Genomic DNA, 25493 nt, shown 5'->3' on the forward strand with positions numbered 1-25493 from the left:
TACTGGAATGGGCTGCCTGGGGTGGTGGTGGAGTCGCCGTCCCTGGAGCTGTTCAAGGCAGGATTGGACGTGGCACTTGGTGCCATGGTCTAGCCTTGAGCTCTGTGGTAAAGGGTTGGACTCGATGATCTATGAGGTCTCTTCCAACCTTGGTGATACTGTGATACTGTGATTAAATCAAAGAGAAGGGAGCCAAGGTTGGCAACAATCCAAAGGTACAGGTACCATAGTCCTAATGGTTAAAAAATATTACACACTAACCAGATAAGCTTCAGCTTAACTTCCAGACTTAATTAGTAATCAATCAAGTTGAATTTGCCCCATATTTGTCACCGAAAATAAGATGTGATGGTTTGGGAGTTACCTCTCCTCTCCTCCCCTCCCCCCTACCAGTGAATTCACCCCAACTGGACTCAGCCAGCTGGAAGTTAAGGAATGAAGCTATATGTACAGCTTAGCACAATTACACAAGCAAATACTTGCAATATCAGAAATCAGAAACTCTGACAGATAGAGACTGTCTTATCTTGGATAATGGGTTTAAACTGGAAGAAGGGAGATTCAAATTAGATGTTAGGAAAGTTTCTTTACATTGAGGATGGCGAGACACTGGAACAGGTTGCCCATGGAGATTGTGGATGCTCCCTCCTTGTAGGTGTGCAAGGCTGGGTTGGATGAGGCCTTCAGTGAGCTGTTCTAATGGGAGGTGTCCTTCCCTATGTCAGGGGGTTAGAACTGGATGATCTTTGATGTCACTTCCAGCATAAACCATTCTATGATTCCATGATTCTATCTATGCTTATGTCCCTGCTTTTATGCATCTCAGCAAACCTGTGACTGAAGTAAACACCATCATTGTTTTATTTTCACACCCTACAATCTATTTTTTCTCATTAAAATATTCCAGTTAGCCTCAAACCAGCACAGGAGTAGCTAAGGGACCTGGGTTGTGCCTGGAGAAAAAGGGGGCTGAAGGCTCTCTAGAATCCCCTGAAAAGAGATCAGAGCCAAGGAGGTTAGAGCCAAGGAGGTGCTGATCTCTTCTTCCAAATAATAAGTGACAGACAAGAGTAAATGGATTCAAGTTGCACCAGCAAAAGTTTAAGTTGGACACTAGGAAAAAAAAATATTTATGGAAGGAGTGGTCAGGCACTGGAGCAGGCTGCCCAGGGGCGTGGTGGAATCACCATCCCTGAAGGTGTTCAAACAACGTGTAGTCATGTCACTTCGGGGCATGGTTTAGTGGCCGTGGTAGTGTGACGTTGATGGTTAGACTCCATGATCTTGGAGGTCTCTTCCAATAGAAACAATTCTGTGATTCACCCAGGGCACAGCGAGCATCCTTCGACTCTTCCTGGCTACGGGGAGCGGCGTGGGGGGCGGGCCGGGGCTGGGTTGGGCTGGGCTGGGTTATGCTGTGCTGTGCTAGCGCGGCACGGCACGGCTCCCATGCACACGCCCTCCGCGCTGCCGGATCCCCGCGGCCAGCGGCACGGTAAGAGACGGGGACCGCTGGTGGTGGGACGTGGTGGTGGTGATGTCGTGGGATCGGGACACGCGTGGGCAGGACTGGCCGAGGTGGGGGCACCTGCTACAGCCTGGGGCCTGTGGAGCCCGCCGGTGGCGGGAAGCGGACCGGGGCCGCGGGGGAACACTCTTGCCTTAGCCCTGCGCCTGAGGTGCCGCAGCCCCCTCCCTGGCCCCACCCAGCTTTGTGCAGAGCCGCCGCATCCATCCGCAGCCGCGGAGGCACAGGGAGCCAGTTCGCGGCGGCGGAGGCAGGTGGTGGAGCGCTCCCTGGGCGGGGTTCTCCTCGGGCTCCGCGGGCTGCTCCTGCGGGTAACTGCAGTGGGGTTTCCCGGTGCGGAGCGCGGCCAGAGCTCGATAGATCACCGGTCCGGCGGGGCTGGGTGGAGTAGGTGTGTGTCTTGCAGCTTGTCCGGGTCCTCCGGAGCAACAGGGCTTGTGGCCGGGGTGGAAGGCAGCATCACGGCTTCCTGCCAAGCCTGTTTGCCGGTGCGACGGGTGGCACAGGCTGGCATCTGTGTAATTTGGCTCAGAGTGCAGGGAGTAACCTTCTCAAGTGGCTCTTTGAGTTCGTGAGAGTGGTTGAACTTGTCCCCTTTGTGCTGGATTCACGGTGATTTTGGGTTCAGGACAGGTCACATCTTGAGCAAAGCATGATGACAACCTCGTAAATAGCATCCTCTGGTGTCTCTTGGTGCCAGTTCCCCTTTGAGGGCAAGCCCTTGACGGGATCTTACTTTCCACCAGCAGCCCAGCTTTAGAGGACTGCTTCTTCCTGTGGGTCTGGCTTTGATGCCACAGCTCTGTCAGGGGCGAAGGCAGGCTGCTGCCGAGGGATCTGTAGTGATGACAGCTCTTTGCAAACAGGTCCTCGGTGGCCTGGGGAGGCCAGCTTATGTGCAGTGTCTTGCTAAGCATACATTGTTCACCCTGCAGGGAGTGGTGCCCTCCTTGTTTTACACTCGGGAGTGTGGAAAAACAGCTCTGCAGCATCCTGGCTGTTCCTGATCCTCCATTTACACCTCCTAAGAAAGCGCTGTGTTTGCTACAGTCCCAGCAAAGAGAATTCACCTCGACAAGCTTAACCTCATCTGGCCTCTTGAGTGCTCGAGGGAGATGACCAGCAGAGGATTCAGAGAATGCTTAGGGGGAGACTTGATGTTAGTCGCCTTTTAAAGCTTCCCAACGCAGACTCACAGTGAGTTAACAAAGGATCAGGCTGTGTAGCCCTGTTGTTCCCTTTGTTCTCCCACTGGCTGTGCCCGCTTTGGAGAGCTCTGTTCTCTCCTGGTTTGATAAGAGATAGGGAGGGACTGATGGAGACAGGGAGGCAGTGCATGTTTTGGGAAACTCTAGAGCAAAGCTTTGAGGGGTGTGTGGGAGAGGGGGAGGACAGAGAGCAGCTGTTTGCTTTGTAGAGGCAAGGCAGAAAGGCGATGTTTTCATGTGTGCTGGGTGGTGTTGGGTGAATTGTCATTACTGCAGGCAAGCTATAACTCCATCAATAAGAAGTGATTCAAATTAATTCAATCCATTAGGCCATAGCAACAAATCAAACCCTGTCATCTCTGTAGAGCTAAAGTACACCTGGTGTAGTGGTTTGGGTGTTATCCCCCTCTTCCCCCCAACTTTGGAAATCACCCAGACTAGACTCAGTGGCTCTGGAAATTGAATGAAGCTTATTATTTACAGCTTAGCACAATATACAAGCAGATTTTTACAATATATATGCAGTCATATACAGAAATATACGAGTTAAAAGGTACTACAGAAACACAACAGTCCTCCCAGAAACCTGAGTCCCCAGGAGGGGCTCCCAATGATCCCACCCCTCAACCTTACCCCAGATGTTGCCTTGTGCCCAAGAAAGAATGGAGGGTTGGCCAGGGGGGTTAGGAAGCAAGTGAGTTAATCAGAGAGATGGTAGGTGAGGTTAGAGAGAAATGCAGCCCAGAGCACAGGCAGTGCCCAAATGCCTTATCTATGTTTGGATTCTTGCTCTTACACATCTCAGCAAGCCTATGAGTGAAGTGGACATCACCATTGTTTCCTTTTCACAGCCTGTAATCTAATTCTTCTCACCAAAACATTTAGCTAAGCTCAAACTAGTGCAATCCACCGTTATCTATTGCACTCAGAGTATTGCTGAGAACTATTCTGTCTAATCTAAAACAATATTTACACTAATGAATATTATAAGTTCCGTTCACACTTTGTTCCAGCTATCTCAGATGTAGGTGCTTCAAAAGCTTAGAAAACAGCAAACAGTTTGTCTCCTCACAGATGAGAAAAAAAAGGACTCCCAGGTGATGTTGGGTTTGTGCTTACATACTGTAGATTCTCTGGTAGAATCTATCTTTGGACACCAGGTAGTACCTAGAACAGAATAATCCTAAGAGCTTTGATTACACACTCTGAATTTAAACTCCCTCATTAAAGTTAAATTTTTCTGTAGAATACACTGGATTTCACCATTCTCTTGTTCATACCCATTAGGTATGAACAAGACCTTCAGCAGAAACCACCCCCTGGACAGCTTTCCCTTTGCAAAAAGGAGAAAATACCCAAACAGTTTTTCTTAACAGATTCTTTTCACATACAACAGGAACTTTATAATCAACTACTGTTGGTATCAAATTGGATTGTGCAGGTCCTGCTCTGTTTACTGAACCTCTACTATTTACCAACCAGGTTGCTTGTGCTAAATGCTTATCCCAGTTTTCCAGAGTCCCACCCCCCGCCATGGCTTTTGGGATGGTTTTCAGCAAATGGTTATAGTGCTCAATCTCCCCTGAAGCTGGAGCATAGTAGGGTATGTGGTAGATCCACTCAATACTGTGCTCTTGGCCCAGTTTTTCACCACATTGTTCTTGAAATGAGAGCTGTCGTCTGACTTGATTCTTTCTGGAGTTCCATGTCTCCACGTGATTTGTCTCCCCAAGCCAAGAATGGTGTTACGTGCAGTAGCATGTGGAACTGGATAGGTTTCCAGCCACCTGGTGCTTGCCTCTACCATCGTTAGCACATACTGCTTGCCAGAAGGAGATTGAGGTAAAGTGATGTAGTCAATCTGCCAGGCTTCACCATACTGGTATTTGACCATCTCTCACCATACCATAAGGGCTTGATTCACTTAGCCTGCTTAATAGCAGCACAAATGTCACAGTCATGAATGACTTGGGTGATAGCATCCATGGATAAGTCCATTGACCTATTGATTGTCCATCAGTAGGTTGCATCTCTGCCTTGATGTCCAGATGAATCATGGGCCCACCGAGCTAAGAACAGTTCACTGCAGTGTTTCCAATCAAGGTCAGGACCACAGTTTGTATCAACTTGAGAAATTTTAGCAGCTTGGTCTGCCTGCTGGTTGTGTTGGTGTTCCACGGTAGCTCTGCTCTTGGGCATGTGCAAGTCTACATGCTGTGCCTTCACTGGAATTCTCTTCAGTCGTGCATCAATGTCCTGCCATAGATCAGCACACCAAATAGGCTTTCCTTTCCTCTGCCAACCATTCTTTTTTCAGTCCTTTAGCCAACCCCATAGAGCATTGGCTGCCATCCATGAGTTAGTGTAGACGTAAAGGATAGGCCAATTTTCACATTCAGCCACATCAAGAGCAAGTTGGACAGTTTTTACCTCAGCGAAGTGACTTGATTCACCTTCACCATCTTTCACTTCGGTAACTCTCCTGGTAGGACTCCAGAGCGCTGACTTCCATCTCCGCTTGTTCCCAACAAGACAACAGGAACCATCTGTGAACAATGCATGGTTCTTTTCCTGATTAGAGAGATCACCATAAGGTGGATCTTCTTCATCACAGATTATTTTATCTTCTGGAGGTTTAGTACAGTTTGTGCCTTCTGGCCAGTTGGTGATCACCTCCACCAGACCAGGTAGATCAAGATTATCCATTCATGCTTGTTGGGTTATCAAAGCCATCCATTTAGACCAGGCATGTTGCGGTGATGAACATCCAGTTTAGAACAGGCAATCTAAGAGCTGAAAGCAATTGTGGTTCAGTTCCAATCACTTCAGAAGTGCTTTCACTCCTCCATAGGCTGCTAGTATCTCTTTCTCTGTTGGAGTGTAATTTGCCTCTGAACCTCTGTAGCCATGTCCCCAGAAACCAAGTGGACAACCACGTGTCTCATTTGGAGCTCTCTGCCAAAGGCTCCAAGTTGGACCATTGTCACTGGCAGCCATGTACAGAATGTTCTTAATGTCCGGACCAGATCGCACAGGTCCCAATCCCACTGCATGGACTACTTCTCATTTGATCTGATTAAAAGCTGCTTGTTGTTCAGGTCCCCACTCAAAATTGTTTCTCTTATGAGCCACATCATGCAGAGGTTTGCTGATTTGACTGAATCCAGGAATGTGTTGTCTCCAAAATCCCACTGCACCCAAGAAAGATAGAATTTCCTTCTTACTGGTGGGAACTGCCATGATAGAGACTTTCTGGATCACATCCTGTGGATCCTGCCACCACACTCCCAGAAACTGAATTTCTCTAGCAGGTCCTTTGACCTTGTCTCTCATTAATGGCAAAACCTGCTTGCAACAGAATGTCAGTGAATTTATTACCTTTCTCAAGGACTTCCTCAGCAGTTTGCCCCCACACAAAGGTGTTGTCGATGAACTGGATGTGCTCTGGAGCTTTACCTTTCTCCAGTGCATTGTGGATGACTGAGTGACAGATGGTTGAGCTGTGGTTCCACCCCTGAGGCAAACGGTTGAACTAGTACTGGATTCCTCTCCAGGTGAATGCAAACTGAGGCCTGCACTCCTTTGCTATGGGAATAGAGAAGAAAGCATTAGCAATGTCTATGGTTGCATACCATTTAGCCTCCTTCGATTCCAGCTCATACTGCAGTTCCAGCATGTCCAGCACAGCTGCACTCATGGGTGGCGTCACCTCGTTGAGGGCACAACAATCTATTGTCAGATGCCAATCTCTGTTAGGTTTATGCACAGGCCGGATGGGACTGCTGAAAGGTGAATGAGCTTTCTTGATGACAGCCTGACTCTCCAGTTGATAAATCAGCTGATGGATGGGCAACAAAGAGTCACAATACAGAAGTACTGCTTGTGATGCACAGTTTGAGTAGCAATTGGCACTTTGAGATCCTCTATGTCATGATGTCCCACAACTGCAGATTCATCTGAAAGTTCAGGTCTGATGGACGACTTCAATTTACCATCCTCATTCTCTATAGATGCTATTCCAAAAGCCCATTTGTGACCCTTAGGATCTTTGAAACAACCTTGTCTCAAAAAGTCAATTCCCAGAATGCAAGATGCATCAGGACCAGTTACGATAGTATGTGTCTTCCACTCTTTACCAGTTAAACTGATCTCAGCCTGCAACTTAGTTAACTCTTGAGATCTACCAATGATTCCAGAAATAGTTATGGACTCTGTCCCTTTACAATTAGATGGCAACAAAGTACACTGATCACCTGTGTCAACTAAAGCCCTGTATTTCCAAACTTTTGAACTGCCAGGACACCTAATGACTACATTCAAATATGTTCAGTTTTCTCCATTATCCTTTTCCTCCTCCTGCTGGCTGGAGGCAGGGCACCCCTAATGCTGAACATGGCATGTGGGGTGTGCAGAATGATTGGTGGTGTTGTGAGAGAAACTGCAATTGTTGGAATAATTGCAGTTGCTCTGGGGAGCTGAAAAAGTGAGAGCTACTTTTCTGGCATTGTTGCCTCTGTTTCTGCCACTCTGCTCACACAGGATTATCCACAGTGATGCACATGATTGGTGATGTCTAGGTGAAATTTGTCTCCTCCTGGGCTGGAATTACCTTGTAGGAGGCGGGTGTCTGTTCCTGATTGTAGAAACATGCTCCCATTCAGATGATGAAGGAATGGTATCCTTTCATAGATTGGAGATGAAGGTTTTAAATTCCTCCTTCAGTTCTTTCATGCTGTTCTTAATGCCATTCTCAATGCCATCTTTTATCTCTGTAGTCATAGTGTTTATGGCAGAGACTAGGGCAGAATGTGACAAGCTGTTCTCTATCTGCCTGAGGTGGTCAGTGAATTCACCAACAGTGAAAGACCTTCCAATGTCATTCCTTGATATAAACCTGCTAGCCCAGATGTTAGCATATGGTGAAGGAGCAAGCTTAATAAGCTTCCTCATGAGACCTGTTTGAAGTGGAATGTCATCAGGCTCATGTGTGCCATGATCACCATAGAGCACTTCCTTCACAGCAAACTCCTTCAGAAGCTTATTCCCTGCTCAATGGTGTTTCACTTCTTGGCTGCCCATGACAGATCATCTCGGGAAGGACATCTCATTGCCACAGCCAATAGCAGGCGTGTCCACAAGCTAACCTTACCAAGAGGACTTGGCTAGGTATTTGTGTACTCCACTCTCCTTTTTGAGTGGCCCTAGCTGCTTGGCATTCTTGTCTCCTACCTGTAGGGCATTGTCACCAACAACACAGCATGTCACCAGCCAGCTTAGGATTGGCTCTCCTGATTCTCTTGAGTATTCCTTTCTAACCTCCCTCACCTCTCTGAGGGGATCATTGGAATCCTGGATATCATCCTTCTCTTCTTCCTTGTGTCATTCTGGTTGTCCCTGGCCTAGAAACAGAACTTTCCTAAGAGCAGTCTTAAACTCCTCGGAACCATCCTCTTTCTTGGCAGCCAGTCTCACAGTGGTCCTCTTGTCAGAGTACTGAGATCTGAGTATGTTGGCCAAATCTCGAAGACTATACATCTCCTCTTCCTCCTGTTGTGCACCAGAGGTCCCCTCCCCTACATCCTCTTTTGAATTACTCTTTGTTAGATGTTTAATTTTAGCCTTTGCTTTGGCTGGCGTCTGGAAAAACTGGGCTGAGGCTCCCTCTAGCGGGTCTGAATTATTTGGGGTCTGCCCTGAGGCCTGTGAGTTCAAATCTGGCTTAGGGCTAGGGGTCTTTGCTGCCTGAGGAGTTGAATTAGCTGAAGAAACATCTTGGGCCTGAGCAGTTATCTCTGTTCCTGGGCTTTGTGCCATGTTATTGTTATTACCCAGGACATTGGCATCTTTCCCATAATCTATGGGAGGAGGTTCAGTGGTGGCCCCCTCTTGTTCTCCCTCTGAACTAGTACTGTTTACATTCTCTTGTTTATCTCTAGACAGAGATCACTGCCCCTTCTTTTGGCTTCTTAAAGACATCACACTCAAGTTTCTCATACATAATGTCAGAATTATTATAAAATCAAAATTATAAGACCTAAGTTCACAAACAACAGAAATACCACAGTCTCATGTGACTAAAATTCAGAGCAAGGGTTAGGCATCTGGGTCTTAGGCAAAATTACTCTTATTAAAGCTGTGGACAAAGCAGTATAATTTCCTGTAATGTTACTGGTAAAAGACTCAGTAATGTTAAATCCAACATACCCAAAAATACATCCCTAAAATTCTAAAAAATAGATGTAATTTTTTGTTTTATCTTCTTCAAAATTAGATTAAACAAAAGATAACCAATTTGGGCTTTGATACAGTTATAAACAAGAATCATAGAATCATAGAATCATAGAATCATAGAATCATAGAATCAACCAGGTTGGAAGAGACCTCCAAGATCATCCAGTCCAACCTAGCACCTAGCCCTAACCAATCAACTAGACCATGGCACTAAGTGCCTCATCCAGTCTTTTCTTGAAGACCCCCAGGGACGGTGCCTCCACCACCTCCCTGGGCAGCCCATTCCAATGGGAAATCACTCTCTCTGTGAAGAACTTCTTCCTAATATCCAGCCTATACCTACCCTGGCACAACTTGAGACTGTGTCCCCTTGTTCTATTGCTGGTTGCCTGGGAGAAGAGGCCACCCCCCACCTGGCTACAATGCCCCTTCAGGTAGTTGTAGAGAGTAATAAGATTACCCCTGAGCCTCCTCTTCTCCAGGCTAAACAGGCCCAGCTCCCTCAACCTCTATTCATAGGATTTGTGCTTCAGGCCCCTCACCAGCTTCGTTGCCCTTCTCTGGACATGTTCCAGCACCTCAACATCTTTCTTGAATTGAGGGGCCCAGAACTGGACACAGTACTCAAGGTGTGGCCTGACCAGTGTTGAGTACAGGGGAAGAATAACCTCCCTTGTCCTACTGGCCACACTGTTCCTGATGCAGGCCAGGATGCCATTGGCTCTCTTGGCCACCTGGGCACACTGCTGGCTCATCTTCAGCTTACTATCTATCAGTACCCCCAGGTCCCTTTCCTCCTGGCTGCTCTCCAGCCACTCAGTCCCCAGCCTATGGCGCTGCTTGGGGTTGTTGTGGCCAAAGTGCAGAACCCTGCAGAACATAAGCCACACAATAGCCCCCACTAAGTAAAATAGCTTCGTTAGCTTCATTCTGATTCCAGGGTTAATTAACAGTCACTCAAATTTAATTTGCCCCATGTTGGGCACCAAGATAAAAGGATGTAGTTGTTTGGATGTTACCCCCGCCCCACACAGACACACTTTGGAAGTCACCCAGACTAGACTCAGTGGCTCTGGAAATTGAACAAACAGTATATTTACAGCTGAACACAACATACAAGCAGATATTTACAATATATACACAGTTATATATAGAAATATTTTAGTTAAAAGGTAATACAGAAACACAACAGTCCTCCCAGAAACCTGAGTCCCCAGGAGGGGCTCACAACCACCCTTCCATCTTCTTTCCACCCCTCAACCTTATCCCAGAGTCTGTCTTACATGCAAGGTGATCTGGAAGGATCAGCAAGGGGGGTTAGAAGCAGAATGATTAGTTGAGTTGCACAGATCCAAGCAGAACAGCAGAAGCCCAGGGAGAAAACACAGACACCCAACTCAAAGAAATAGAGACTGTCTTATCTATGATTGTGTCCTTGCTTTTATACATCTAAGCAAAACTATGAGTAATGTAGACATCACCATTGTTTTCTTTTCACAGACTATAAGCTAATTCTTCTCAATAAAATATTCCAATTAGAATCAAACCAGCACAATTCACCCCTGTCTATTTCACTCAGAGTTTTGCTGAAAACTATATGTCTAATCTAAAACAATATTTACAATAATGAATATTCTAAGTTCAGTTCACACTTCATTCCAACTATCTCAGATGCAGGTGATTCAAAAAGCTCAGAAAACAGCAACCAGTTAGTCTCCTCACAGATGAGACAAAAATATATGAGTTAAAAGGTACTACAGAAACACAACAGTCCTCCCAGAAACCTGAGTCCCCAGGAGGGGCTCCCAATGATCCCACCCCTCAACCTTACCCCAGATGTTGCCTTGTGCCCAAGAAAGAATGGAGGGTTGGCCAGGGGGGTTAGGAAGCAAGTGAGTTAATCAGAGAGATGGTAGGTGAGGTTAGAGAGAAATGCAGCCCAGAGCACAGGCAGTGCCCAAATGCCTTATCTATGTTTGGATTCTTGCTCTTACACATCTCAGCAAGCCTATGAGTGAAGTGGACATCACCATTGTTTCCTTTTCACAGCCTGTAATCTAATTCTTCTCACCAAAACATTCTAGCTAGCTTCAAACTAGCACACCTGGGAAACATGAGAGTAGAACAAGTTACAGGATGGTTCCTCTGTGGGGACTCAGGAGCTAAGATGAGGGGCTAGATGGTTCAGGAAAAAAAAATGGAAGGGAGCAGTCTGTTCAAAACAAGGCTGTACATAATTTGTATTATTTTAATGCTCTGTCCATACTATAGTGTAGAAGTAGCTCTGGCTGCAAAGAAGGGGATTCTGCATGCCCTGGTAGGGTGCAGCCATGCTTTTCTACATGGCTAAGAGCTGGGAACCTAGTGCTGACTCTCATCTGGCTCTGAGCAGTCTGCAGAAGTTGCTGGAGCCTGAAGACTTTATTTGGTACAGAAAATCCCTATACACAGGTGTAATTTCATGAAGACATATAAGACAGTCAGAGAAAACTGCATATTCACTCAGGTGCAGTGTGGCTCAATGTGTCCTACTTAGTGCCTTTCTCTTCACTTTTTTTTTTTCATACAGTCTTTGTTTTTGCTGCCTAAGGCATGGAAACGGCATCCCAGGCTGCCTGGGCGGTATTATGTCAGGGGTTCAAATGCTGCTCTGACTCACAACTAGACTTCAAGGATTGTGCTACCTTTCCTTATTCTTCTTCTTTTAAAAATTATTTTATATTTTAATATTTTTCCTTTTATTAATTTCCTCCCTTTACACTGGTCTTGTGAAAAGATAAATATTGTCTGTATACATCTACAGTGTAGGTCTGTTCTTGAATACCTCATGCAAATCCAGCTTTCTGCAGCTCACTGAAGAGCTGGTAGTGCAGAGAAAGTAGAGAGGGAAAACTTGGAAAAGGTATGCCTGAAAAGGGACATGACATAGGCTCTTTGACATACAGTGGGATGATGGTATAGAGAGTTCACGTAAGGAGTGACTGTCCCTCTGTTTATCACTGCCCGGGAACTACAGGATGCTAATAAACAGTGGAACTCATTGGCACGGGATGTTTGGGATGTGGTTCAAGGAAAGTCATTAAATGATTCTGCAGGCAGAAAATCCATTATGGCTATATAAAGAGGCAGATGTCTGACTCAAAAAGTCCCTGAGGCACAGATGCCCAGGGCCAAGTCACAGAGAAAAGGTCAGCTTGTGGGCGAGGATATCAGGTCTGCTGGAGAAATAGGCTGGCAATGGTAGAAGGAGTGAGCCTGCAGCAGGGACCTTAGACGCGACTTGGAGGTTTTGTCAGGAGTGCTCCACAGCTGGAAAGGTTGGAGAGAGGGATGGTGCAGGAGAAGAAAGATGACCAGAACTCAAACTAGAGGAGACAGGCAAAAAGGCTGGCATAAATGAAGTATCTAGGAAATTACTACATGTGAGGAGAGGCTGATCTTCACCACTGATAGAAGGGAAGTGTGAAGACTGGGCCTGGTCACAGAGGAGAGTTGAACATCAGAGAGGGAGATGATCAGATGATCAGAGATGGAGAACACTCAATATCAGTGTAAGATAGCAGTAAATGGGAGAGGGGAGGTAAAGAAAATAGTCAATCTGAAGACAGGCAAGGCTGAAGGTCAAACAGAGAGGGATGTCTATGGAAAAGTGTCTGTGCAGTGATTGACCTCACCCCTCTGTTAACTGCAGTCACATTAACTGTGCAAGAGGAGTAGACCTCTGGAGCGAAAGAGGTGGTACCAGCACTTAATATCCACAGGCGTGTTGAGTGTCTTAATTTGGCTCAGCTAGTCCCATTTGCAGATGGAGTACACTGGAATGATTTTAGTTTCATAGAATCATAGAATCATAGAATCAACCAGGTTGGAAGAGACCTCCAAGATCATCAAGTCCAACCTAGCACCCAGCCCTAGCCAGTCAACTAGACCATGGCACTGAGTGCCTCATCCAGTCTTTTCTTGAAGACCCCCAGGGACGGTGCCTCCACCACCTCCCTGGGCAGCCCATTCCAATGGGAAATCACTCTCTCTGTGAAGAACTTCTTCCTAACATCCAGCCTATACCTACCCTGGCACAACTTGAGACTGTGTCCCCTTGTTCTATTGCTGGTTACCTGGGAGAAGAGGCCAACCCCCACCTGGCTACAATGCCCCTTCAGGTAGTTGTAGAGAGTAATAAGATCACCCCTGAGCCTCCTCTTCTCCAGGCTAAACAGGCCCAGCTCCCTCAACCTCTCCTCATAGGATTTGTGTTCCAGGCCCCTCACCAGCTTCGTTGCCCTTCTCTGGACATGTTCCAGCACCTCAATATCTTTCTTGAATTGAGGGGCCCAGAACTGGACACAGTACTCAAGGTGTGGCCTGACCAGTGTTGAGTACAGGGGAAGAATAACCTCCCTTGTCCTACTGGCCACACTGTTCCTGATGCAGGCCAGGATGCCATTGGCTCTCTTGGCCACCTGGGCACACTGCTGGCTCATCTTCAGCTTACTATCTATCAGTACCCCCAGGTCCCTTTCCTCCTGGCTGCTCTCCAGCCACTCAGTCCCCAGCCTATAGCGCTGCTTGGGGTTATTGTGGCCGAAGTGCAGAACCCTGCACTTGGCCTTGTTAAATCTCATCCCATTGGCCTCTGCCCACCCATCCAGCCTGTCCAGGTCCCTCTGCAGGGCTCTCCTACCCTCCAACAGATCAACACCTGCTCCTAGCTTGGTGTCATCTGCAAACTTACTGATGCTGGACTCAATGCCCTCGTCCAGATCATCAATAAAGATATTGAACAGGACTGGGCCCAGCACTGATCCTTGGGGAACACCACTTGTGACTGGCTGCCAACTGGATGTGGCACCATTCACCACCACTCTCTGAGCTCTGCCATCCAGCCAGTTCTTGATCCAGCACAGAGTGAATCTGTCCAAACCATGAGCTGCCAGCTTAGCTAGGAGCTTCTTGTGGCAGACAGTGTCAAAGGCTTTTCTGAAGTCCAAGTAGACTACATCCACAGCCTTCCTCACATTCACCAGGCGGGTAACCTGATCATAAAAGGAGATCAGGTTGGTGAGGCAGGACCTGCCCTTCCTAAACCCATGCTGGCTGGGCCTGATCCCTTGGCTATCCTGTAGGTGCTTTGTGATGGCACCCAAGATGACCTGTTCCATGACCTTGCCTGGAACTGAGGTCAGGCTCACAGGTCTGTAGTTTTCTGGCTCCTCCTTACGACCCTTCTTGTGTATGGGAATCACATTGGCCAGCTTCCAGTCTTCAGGGACCTCTCCAGTGAGCCAGGACTGCTGATAAATGATGGAGAGTGGCTTGGCCAGCTCAGCTGCCAGCTCTCTCAACACCCTAGGGTGGATCCCATCCGGTCCCATGGACTTGTGAGGATCCAAGTGACTTAGCAGATCCCTTACTGCTTCCTCATGGATTAGAGGGGGACTGTACTGGTCCCTGACTCCATCCACCACTTCAGGAGTCCAGCTGTCCTGGAGACAACCTGTCCCACTAGTGAAGATTGAGGCAAAGAAGGTGTTAAGCACCTCTGCCTTTTCCTCATCCTTTGTCACTATGTTCCCATCTCTATCTAGTAAGGACTGGAGGTTGTCCTTGGCCCTTCTCTTGCCATTCATATATTTAAAGAAACACTTTTTATTTTCTTTGGCAGCCGTGGCCAGCCTGAGCTCCAAGTGGGCTTTTGCCTCTCTAATTTTTCCTCTACAAGACCTAGCAACCTCCTTGAACTTCTCCTGGGACACCTCCCCTCTTTTCCAAAGGTGATACACTCTCTTTTTAATCTTTAATTCCTTCAGCAGCTCCCTGCCCATCCAGCCTGGCTGCCTCCCTCGTCGGCTCATCTTCCGGCTCAGTGGCACTGCCTGCTCCTGTGCCTTCAGGAGTTCTTTCTTGAAGCAGGTCCAACCTTCCTGGACCCCTTTGTTTCTAAGGGCTATTTCCCAAGGAACTTCCTGAATTAGTTCCTTAAATAGGCTGAAGTCTGCCCTTCGGAAGTCCAGCGTGGAGGTTCTGTTGATGCCCCTCCTGGTTTCTCCATGTATTGAAAACTCTATAATTTCATGGTCACTGGACCCCAGGCAGCCTCCAACCACCACATCCCCTACCAGCCCCTCTCTATTTGTGAGCAGCAGGTCAAGCAGGGCTGCCCCCCTGGTAGGCTCACGTAACAGCTGGGATAGGAAGTTGTCTTCCACACATTGCAGAAACCTTCTAGACTGCTTCTTCTCTGCAGTGTTTAAGTCCCAGCAGATGTCTGGTAGGTTAAAGTCGCCCACCAGAACAAGGGCAGGTGATCTTGAGGCAGCCTCCAGTTGCTTAAAGAGTAATGAATCAACCTCTTCTTCCTGGTTGGGTGGTCTGTAACAGACTCCAACCAGGATATCAGCCTTGTTGGCCTTCGCCTTAAGTCTCACCCATAATGACTCAACTTGAACATCTTTGATTTCTACCTCCACAACATCCAGAGCATCCCTAATATACAGAGCCACTCCCCCGCCCTTTCTCCCTTGCCTGTCTCTCCTGAAGAGTCTGTAGCCATTGATTACAGCACACCAATCATGTGAGCTATCCCACCACGTTTCAGTGATGGCGACAATATCATAGTTTTCCTCCAGCACCAGAGCTTCCAGCTCCTCTTGTTTGTTACCCATACTGCGTGCATTAGTGTACATGCACTTCAGCTGGGCTGCTGCTTTTACTCCTAGCTCTAGCCTACCATCCTCAATTCCCTTTGATTTATCTCTGGTGCTGTCATGTTTAACCCCCTCCCCCTGGAAGGAGTTCTTTCTGCATACTCCTGCATGTCTTTGCAATGCAATAAGGAGATCTGATTCAAAACTATGCTCCCAGCCTGCCTGAAAGACTACCTCTGCCTCTGCACCTATGGATTTGGTACAGAGGGATGTCACTGGCTTTCCAAAGACTCTGCATTTGCCAAGCCCAGGGAGTGAATGAATGAGCAGAGCATCTCATCACCCTGGCAGGGAAGGCACAGGTAGCCCTCCCACTTAGTCAGCATCAATTAAAGACACACTAAGAACCCAAAAGAGGAAAACTAAGCATGCTGTCTCTGCTCCAAATGGTGAATCAATCTTAGAATTCGTATAGCAGCAGAAGAAGGCATGGGCTGTTGTAACGCTTTGCCATGCTCTCCTGCTGGGTTGTTGAGCATCAGGTAAGTGGAACCTGCTGTTAAAGATCGCAGAGATGTGTTAGGAGTTTTCTGAAGAACAGAGAGATGTCAATGCTGATTTAACCAGACAGTCAAAAACAAAAGTTTGAAACTGGAGCCATGAAGCAATTCCACAGATCCTGCGTGGATGTGGGGCAGCTCCTCACACTCCTTGTTTCTGTGGGTCCAGTAAATGTTTTCTGTGTGCAGGTGATGCTGCCAAGGGAGGTGAAAGAAATTCACAGTCTGGGATTCAGAGGAGACCTCTGGTGCTGCCCACCACTATTCAAAGAACAAGGTCCTGCTGTTACTGTTCCCAGAAGGAATGGGACCTTTTGCCTTTGTTCCTGGCTCTTGACTACAAAACCCATATCTGGTCCTTCTCTAGTTCATGGCAGGAGGTACCTGTGTCTTTCACTGCCAATTCAATGTACTAACAGCAGGATACAACTCCTGGATGGACAGCCACAGAGCCAGATTCTTCTTGGCAGTGACCAGTAATGTAACAAGGAGAAAAGGATGCAGGCTGCAGCTAGAGAAAGCCTCATCCCCAGAAGGGAGATACAGCCCTTAGGACCAGGCAGGTGGAGCCTTTCATCACTGGGGAGTTTTGAAGGGTCCACATTTGTCCTGATTTAGAGATATGAGCAGGTTCACTGTGAGGCTGGACTGAAGGCCACCAGAGGTGAGTTGCCCTAAACTCAGTGGCCAGAATCTCATTATGCCCTGCAGCCATTCTAGCCTGTGGGCTGACTGGTGCACCAACCTTCAGTCATGGAGGAATGGGGTGCATTTGCTGCAAGTTCTGTATCTTCAGACCTTCAGGTGAGACATGTGGCCTCCAAATCTTCACAGAACTCAGGAAAAACACCTGCAGTTGGTGTATTTACACACCTTCATCATTCTGCTGCCCCCTCCCTGTAGGTGTTCAAGGTGAAGTTGGATGAGGCTTTGAGCAGCCTGGTCTAGTGGGAGGTGTCCCTGCCTGTGTTGGGGGGTGGGTGGAACTGGATGATCTTTGGAGTCCTTTCCACTCCAAACCATTCTGTGATTCTGTGATTCAGTTTTTCTCATGTAACTATGTTCTGCAGCTACAACTTCCAAGCCAAGGAGGCTCAGAAAGAACTCTGGCTTGCTCAGTGGGCTCCACTTGGGCTCTTGTGGACAACTTTCCAAGGTCTTTGAATTTCCTGAAAGTGGCCAAATCCTCCAAACCAGTGATGCTCAGCTTTTCTGCAAGGAAAGCTTTTTATACAGTAGCTGTTAGCAGAGATAACCCTGTCTGCCACAGTGGAACTAAGTGTATGAGAATCATAGAATGGTCCGAGTTGGAAGGGACCTTAAAGATCATCTAGTTCCAGCTCCTCTGCCCTGGGCAGGAACACCCTCCTCTAGACCAGGTTGATCCAGGCTTTGTTCATCCTGCCTTTGAGCACCTCCAGAGAGAGGGCAACATAGGATGTCCTTATCTTCCCAAACAACATGGTAGGATGCTAAGACCCAGATGCACCTTTTCAGCAGAGAGCTGAACTCTGGTTCCTGAAACTTAGAAGCCAGCTTGTCCTTGAACAGCAGGAATCCTCTTCATGTGAAATAGGAGGGTTGAAATCCTGGTACTCTGGTTTCAGGAAAAAATGTTGAGCTTGCAGAGGTTCAGATGATGATTTTTTTTCCCCCAAGGCTGCCTTCTGACAAGAAATATGGCAACATCTCTTAAACTTTGTGCGTTTCACCACCTCCTTTTTGTAATGATTTTTTTTCCTGGGAGTGTGTTTGCAGATGAGGCTTCCAGCTTTTATTGTTCGTTCAACTGGGATTGTTGTGTTTGCTCTAGGGTAGAACAACTCTGCAAGGTGGAATTTGCCCTCTCACTGAATTCAGAAGCACATTAGTACTCACAAGGAAGTTGATAAGCAATAATATTTTCTTTGCTGCCCAGGTAACCAGTGGAGTGAAAGAGGGTATTGTCTCCGGACAATGCATGCAAGCCAGCTTTATCTCTCTGCCAGAGTACATAGGTTATCTTGGAAAGCTGGAGGTGAACTGGGGGAAGGAGGGGCCCACCCCCAAAAAGGGCTGGGATGGCCCCATTACCTGCCTTGGTCATACTGCCTCCTGCCCTTCCTGGGAGCTCTGATAAACTGAATGAAACTGAGTTGAGTTTCAGGGTTATTTTGGGTTTTGCCAGCCTTTCACAGTCCCCCAGCCCACCAAGCTGTTGCTTAAAGGCCATGTTGACTGAAGTCAGTTGTGCCCTCACTGCTTCATCTTTATTTCTGTCAGAGCTTGTACAGTAGGGGCATCACATGAAGCAGAACATGTGGGGAAGGGGAAGGTTGATCTGCCAGAAAATGATGTTGTTAACAAGTGTGAGGTCATCCCTGGAGGATTCTCCTGTCCCTCCCGGGATGCACAAATTGCCTTTGCATTGTCAGAGCACAAGTTTCTTCACACTTGTGGGTGGGCGGACTGTGCTCTTCAGTTTGATTTCTAGGTGTCTGTTCACTTGAAAATATTCATGAAACAACTTCTTTTGTGGCCTTGGGGAATTCACATGCCATAAGGTGATGTTTCGCTCCATGATTGAGAGGTGTGAACTTTCAGTAAGTGTAGCTCCAGGCACCCTTGGCACAGTGTGCAGTGTTGCCCCAGGCTGCTTTGCTCCTGGGGGATCACTGGTTTCTCATGGGAAGAGTGATACTATTCTGGGCACTGCAGGGAGGTCTAGTCTGGCAACAGACTCTCCACGGGCCCTTCCTCAGCCTCTGAGCTTCCTAAGCAATCTTGAGGTTCCTAGGTTGCTTTAAGCTATTCATGAAGGGAAAAATATCATGAGCCCACTCATGAACTTTAGTAAAGATGAATGTCAACTTCTGCCCCTGATTAACAGCAGCTCTCTTTGATGGTGTCAGGCTGGCAAGAGAGCAAATCTTCAGTGAAGGCCATGAGGCTCCTGGTGGGTGGCAATTTTGACCAGAGATATTTGGGTTAACTTTGTAAGCCCTGCAGGCCAACTGCAGCCTGAGATCTTCCACAAGCCTGTGGGCAAGTGGAATTCCCAAGGAGGATGTGGGATTTCCATCCTTGAAGATCTTTCAGACATAACTGGACAATCCAAACAACATGGCCTGCCTTCATAGTGAGCTTTACTGAGGGCTGACAGGACTTGGGGCCTTTCTTGGGGCATTTCTAGTGCCTTCTGGCCCATGTTTTACTGTGTTTCTGTATGGTTTACTATTATAATTTCATTTTACTTCTCTCGCTTGCCCCAGGTATGGCTCAAGTACACATTTGGTATCATACTTGCAAGTGTCTCTAGCAGTAAAAATAGGAGAATGAGTGACCATTAAGGAAAATGGGCTTCCTATCTGGTCAGCTAATAGGAGAATGTGAGCTTCTTGGGAGCTGCCTGAGACTGTGATCTCTGCCAGATGGTCCCTTTGCTTTCTTTGCTGCTCCTTGGCTGCTGCTGCTGGCTGTGCTGGGCTGACACAGTTGAAAATAATCTGGCTGAGCTATTTTTGTGCTGCCTTGTCTGTCGTGCTGTGCTGGTGTGACAGAAGAACACAGCCATGGGGCATTATTGGATAGTGGAGATGTGGTATTACCATGAACAGGCGTCACCTGATTGGGGGAGTTTTTATGCTGGACCTCCTTGGGCCTCAAAGATTGCATTGTGATTTTAATTTTGAATACCAATGTAGGTGGGAAACCATCTGGGATGGCAATTGGATGTTTTCTGTCTTAGCCATGTCTTGTGATCTTGTTGCCCTCCTGGCAGCCCTAGCCTGCCCCAAATGTGCATGTGTTTGAAATTATTTTGAGGTTCACAACACTTGGTGTATCTTATAACATCAACAAAATTTACAGTGTGTGTTTTGACAAATCTGAGGCTTTAGCATGTGCTTGGCCCTTGATGGGCTGATTGCGGTTGGGGGGTGGGTGTCACTCATTAGAAAGATGCTCAGGGATGATGTGGTAGCAGCTGGTGGTGATGTCTGTGGAGGTGCAGTGGACTGCTGGAGTCCTGATGGTCAGCAGGGACGAGGTCTCTCTGCAATGTTTGTCTTTCCCAGCCCAGGTGCATATCTGAGAGAGACAAGGTATTTGAACTCTCTTTTTATTGTGGTCCAAGCAACTAATCTGTATTAGCAGAGAAGCTACTATCTCACTTCTTCTGGGCTTGTCTCCACCTACTATCCTCTGCCTAAGCACTGAGCTGCCAACATGGGGAGCCTGACACATCTCCTCCCAGGGACACATGAAAGAGCTCACTATCTGCTCTGGCCAGCACAGACCAAAAGCAAGAGGCAGGAGTAGATTACTGTACCTCTCCAGAGCAAGATTTTGGCCTCGTGGCTTTCTGGATGAAAAAATCAACTCAATTTAATCTTGAGCGATTCCTTCATTCCATGCTTCACATTCTTTGTGCTTGTGCAATGTTTACAGGCAGAGATGTATTTTCTCAACCACCTCTCTATCTTTGACGTGTTGGAGAACTGCAAATGTTGTGGAGTGTTATTGAGAGCTGGATTTTCTGATGAAAGGCAACGTCTCTACATCATCCTCTGAGATCTTGCTGAGGGACAATGTTTAGCACCATGTAGGGTTAGATAATGGCTGGGCTTGATGAAATCAAAGGTCCTTTCAACATAAATGATTCTTTGATTCTGTGATTCTTGCTCGCATTTTGGTCCCATATCAACTCTGCAGATTATAATCCATCTTTACCAGCCAGTGTCAAGCAGCTTGTGTTGCTAAACACAAGCTCCCACGGCTCTCAGTAGGCTGTCAAGGAGAAGAGACCTTTATGCTTCTGCAGAGAACTAATATTCAAACTGGTTGCTAGTGATGGGCAAACCACCACCATCACCTGCTTTGCCTGAGAAAATGCAGAGGTATGCCTGATGAAAGGTCTTTGCCGATACGCCCACACTGGGGAAGGGTGCTTGGATGGTGAGGCTGCTTTATGCCACAGGAGAGCCACGCAGCAGCATGTGGCTGCTGGGACTCCCTCATCCACCTCAGTAAGGAAAGAGTAGCTGGGCAGGCTGTGAGCTGCTGCTTTTTGAGGGGTGACACGTGTCTGTCTCCAAAAGTGGACTGAAATCTTAGGTTGAGCTCCCTTAATCTGAGCTGGTGAGAGTGGATCCTCCAGAAGCAAAAGACAAATAAAGGTGATTGATTAAAAATCATGGCTATTTCTAAAAAAGCTGTTCCCAACTGGCCAATTTAGAAGGCTTCCAGCTCTGGTAAATAATTGTGTTGTTTTTCCAAAGATATGCCTTTGAGCAGCTGTAAAAACATCCTGCTGTCTACTAGAAAAGCCTTGCTGAAAGACTTTTTTTTTGTTTAGTTGCTTTGGTTTGATTTTTTTTTTTTTTGGCTGCTGTGAATTGACTGGGGTACAGATGCTCTGGAAGACCAGCTGCATTATTAATGTGGTAGATACCTCTGCAAAAAGCTAATGCAGAGCCTGGAGCACTGTGAGAAGTGGTACAGTCCTTTGTGTGGTTTTGGTGATTCATTGGAGAGCGTCGATTGCTCATGTTTTTTTCTTTTATTTTTTTTCCCTGAATACTGAGGCTGATAAAGCAAATTGAGGAATGTGAGAACGCCTAGCTAATGGCTTTCCACCTCCTTTCCTGTTTGCCAACTTGCCTTTTTTTTTTTTTTTTTTTTTTTTGGTGATACATTATTCGTGGGAAACTGCTTGCTAGACAGGTCCTCTTTGTGAGATCTCACCAGTTTGTTATGTGGCACCAACTTCAGCTGCTTCTCTTCTGATGGACCTTAAGTGTCTGAGCTGCAGATGCACACCAACACATGGTTTGAACACCAAGCAGCCATCATGTCCCACCTCCATTCTCATTTAATGCATATTCAGTAGTCTTTCCCTTGAAGATTTGCACTGCTGAACATAGATGTTTGGACACCCACCACCAGCAGCTGGGCTGTGACAGACAGCTCCTGCAGTTCTGCCTGCTGGCAGTGGTTGGAGGACCTCATGCAGGGTTCAGGGTGCCATTTTCTGAGAGCAGGACTATCTTTTTGTGAGAAGAGGCACAACTGCAGCATGTGTGCTTGTGCCTGGACTACCTGAGCTCCCAGAGACCCCCCTAACAGCTGGCAGTGTGTGCTGCTGGCAGAGACAGTGTTCAATTATGCTGCAGACCCAAGAGCCAAGGTGGGAAATGCTTCTTCTGCTTCTGCATCACACGTGGTGAGGAGAAGATCTTGATGGACTCATCAAGGGCAGACTTTGTGTCCTGGTTGTGGCCCCTGACTGTAATGGCACTGTCGGCCAAATGCACAAGAAGCCATCATGGGAATGTGTTTCCTTCTGCAGCTCCTTTCCCTGTCTTTTAGCAACTGACTGTCAAGTGACACTGTCAAGGCCATGGTCCAATGGTCAGATTGTCCATATAGTGACTCTGAACTGACAAACCTCACCTACAAGCCAACATCCTTGTAGGCAGGATTTTTGCTTCTCAGTCTACAGTAGTGAAAGACACACCTGCCTCTGTTTGCCCTGCATTAGGTGGAACCAGGCTGTGAGCCAAGAGGTGGAAACCACCTTATCTGTGCAGTTTATTATTCCTGTAACAATAAATGTGTAGGCTCTGAGCTTGTGGTGTGATTTGAAATGACACAGGCAGATGGTATTTAAAGCTCTGGGTTACTGCATAACCATATTGCCTGGTCGACTTTGGATCCAGAGAAATTTATTACTGATAACTTCTCCTTGATGGTGTTATTACACAGCAGAAGTGGAATTTGGATGATGAGATCTGTCCCGGAGTGTATGACCCACTCTTTTGCAGGTGAACCTGGGGAAGTGTCCTCAGATTGGAGGGGTGTGAGACAGCAGAGAGTTGCCAGGATGCACAGCACTGTGAGCTTCCACAGTAGGAGCAGCAAGACTTTGTGCCGGCTCTGAAGATGTGCTGTGATGGCAAGTGTCCTGTGCTCACTGACTTTCAATTTGGACTTCTGGTTGTTGCTCCAGATTTCCAGTCACAGGTGAGACAAGAGCTCTCCTCTCACTGCAGATAAGACACTCTTCAGGTGCCCCACTCATAATACAGATTGTGTGCTGGACCTGGAGATCAATCTTCTGCAATGGGAAAACCTGCGTCCAAAGACCCCTGAGAACAAAACCTTGGAGATCCTGAAGAATTTGCCATCCTGGTAGGCTGTTATGAACAGAAAGCATTTTTCTGTCCCACATGCAGTCCAGTTCCCAGACCCTAGTGAGTACCAGGGTACTGATTGCTTGAGCACTGACTTGCCACCTAGAAGGCTTGGCATGCCCTATGATCATCCCAGCAGCACTGTCCTGGCTGGCAGGGCTCACAGCTTCCATATTGGTTTCATGAAGGGACAAATGCAGAGCGCTACTCAAATCCAGCCAAATTAATTCTTCTGCAAGAGCCAGAAGGAGTGAGCGGTATTTTGGGTTGCTGTGGTGAGGGTAGTCAGTGCTCATGGCAGATGTGTGGGGGCCTCAGCCAGCGTGGACTGGAGGACGCATGAACAACTGTCAGAAATTAACTTGAAGCAATTAACAGGTTGTCTCTGAGGACTCTGCAGAGAGTGGAGGATATTTCTGGTGGAGGAATAGCTTGAGCATTTCCATAAGAAGACTATGAGAACAAGTGGAACATGTGGCAGAAATAATGAGCTGAAAGAAGCAGAATGAGCATGGCAGAACCAATCATGTCAGCACATTCTGAATTCTTACTGCAAAGGAGCAGAAAGCCTGCAGAAGGACAGTGCTCTGGTTTGGAATTTCCTTGATGAGCTGAAGAAATGGCATGAGAAAACTAGAATGCAGTTCAGCAAGGAGAGGTAATGATACGGTACCATTAAAACCAGTGCAGTTCTTCAGAGAAGCATTTTGTGGCTACAGTTTGTTCCAGGCTGAACATGACCCAGTGATGTGCTGTGGCAAGAAAATGACAAATCTGAACAGGAGAGTGTCTGGTAAATTACAAAAGAAGCATGTGTTCATCCATTAGCAAATTAGATGGATGCCAGTTTTAGGCACAACTGCTCAGGTGCAACTACTCTGGAAAAATATAGATCTGCCAAAGAGAGGAGAAGTGAAGAGGACAAATTAATCAGCTGCTGAGAAAATATAGATGCCAGACGGAGACTGAGAAGAATTGGGAAGTTATGTGTCAGCTGTGGAGGAAATCTTGCTTAAAATGAAAGAAGCAAGGGATGTTGATTGCACTGAAGGAGATTCAAGTTTGAAAACATAGAACCAGTTCCAACCCTCCACCATAGGCAGGGACACCTCCCACTAGAACAGATTGCTCAAGGCCTCATCCAACCTGGCCTTGAACACCTCCAGAGAGAGAGCATCAACAACCTCCCTGGGCAACCTGTTCCAGTGTCACACCACCCTCACTGTAAAGAACCTTTTCCTAACACCTAGTTTGAGTTTCTCCTCTTCTAGTCTAAACCCTTTGCCCCTTGTCCTATTATTACAAGACCTTGTCAACAGTGCCTCCCCAGCCCTCCTGTAGGCCCCCTTCAGATACTGGAAGGCCACTATAAGGTCTCCTCTATGCCTTCTCTTCTCCAGCATGAAGAGCCCCAACTCTTGTAGCCTGTCCTCATAGCAGAGGAGCTCCAGCGCTCTGATCATCTTTGTGGCCCTCCTCTGGACTCGATCTAAGAGTTCAATGTCCTTCTTGTGTTGGGGGCTCCAGAACTGTACACAGTATCAGGGAACAGTTTTTGGCTGTAAAGGCAGCTGAATGCTGGGAGAAGTTTCACAGGAAGATGATGGTCGATCCATTACCAGAGAATGTTAGGAAGAGAACCTTAGAATCATAGAATGGTTTGGATTGGAAGAGACCTCCTTCAAGTACTGGGAGGCTGCTATTAGGTCTCCCTGGAACCTTCTCCAGCCTGAACAAGTGCAGCTCCCTCAGCCTGTCTTCACAGGAGAGGTGTTCCAGCCCTCTGATCACTTTTGTGGACCTCCTCTGGATCTACTTCATCAGATTGTGGTGACTGTTATATGATGGAAACATAAAATGGTTTGGGTTAGAAAGCATCTTAAAGATCATCATGTTCCACCCCCCCTGCCACAGGCAGGGTCACTTTCCACTTAGACTATGTTACTTAAGGCCATAGAATCATAGAATGGTCTAGGTTGGAAGGAGGAGATAGATGCATCTCCAGCCTCCCACCATATCTCACTTTTATCTGTGTATCTGCTAACTTTGTTCCATTTTTTAAAATCTTCTTTGATGTATTTTTCCTTGCCTTAGCCTTCTCTGGAAACCTTTCTTGCTTTCCTCATGTGGTTGGACTTTAAATGAGAGAG

General features: G+C 47.1%; 1 protein-coding gene across 4 annotated transcripts in view; it reads left to right on the forward strand.

Moving 5' to 3' along the window:
• The first annotated feature begins 1432 nt into the window (after nucleotides 1-1432).
• CORO2A (coronin 2A) overlaps nucleotides 1433-25493 on the forward strand; it is an 87986-nt gene continuing 63925 nt past the window's right edge. For all 4 annotated transcript variants that reach the window (XR_010309123.1, XM_064176702.1, XM_064176704.1 and 1 more), the window contains exon 1: nucleotides 1433-1495. The gene's annotated coding sequence lies outside the window, so the exon portion shown is untranslated. The remainder of the gene's footprint in view (nucleotides 1496-25493) is intronic.

This window comes from Pogoniulus pusillus, chromosome Z, assembly GCF_015220805.1.
Source record: "Pogoniulus pusillus isolate bPogPus1 chromosome Z, bPogPus1.pri, whole genome shotgun sequence".
Taxonomy (NCBI): domain Eukaryota; kingdom Metazoa; phylum Chordata; class Aves; order Piciformes; family Lybiidae; genus Pogoniulus; species Pogoniulus pusillus.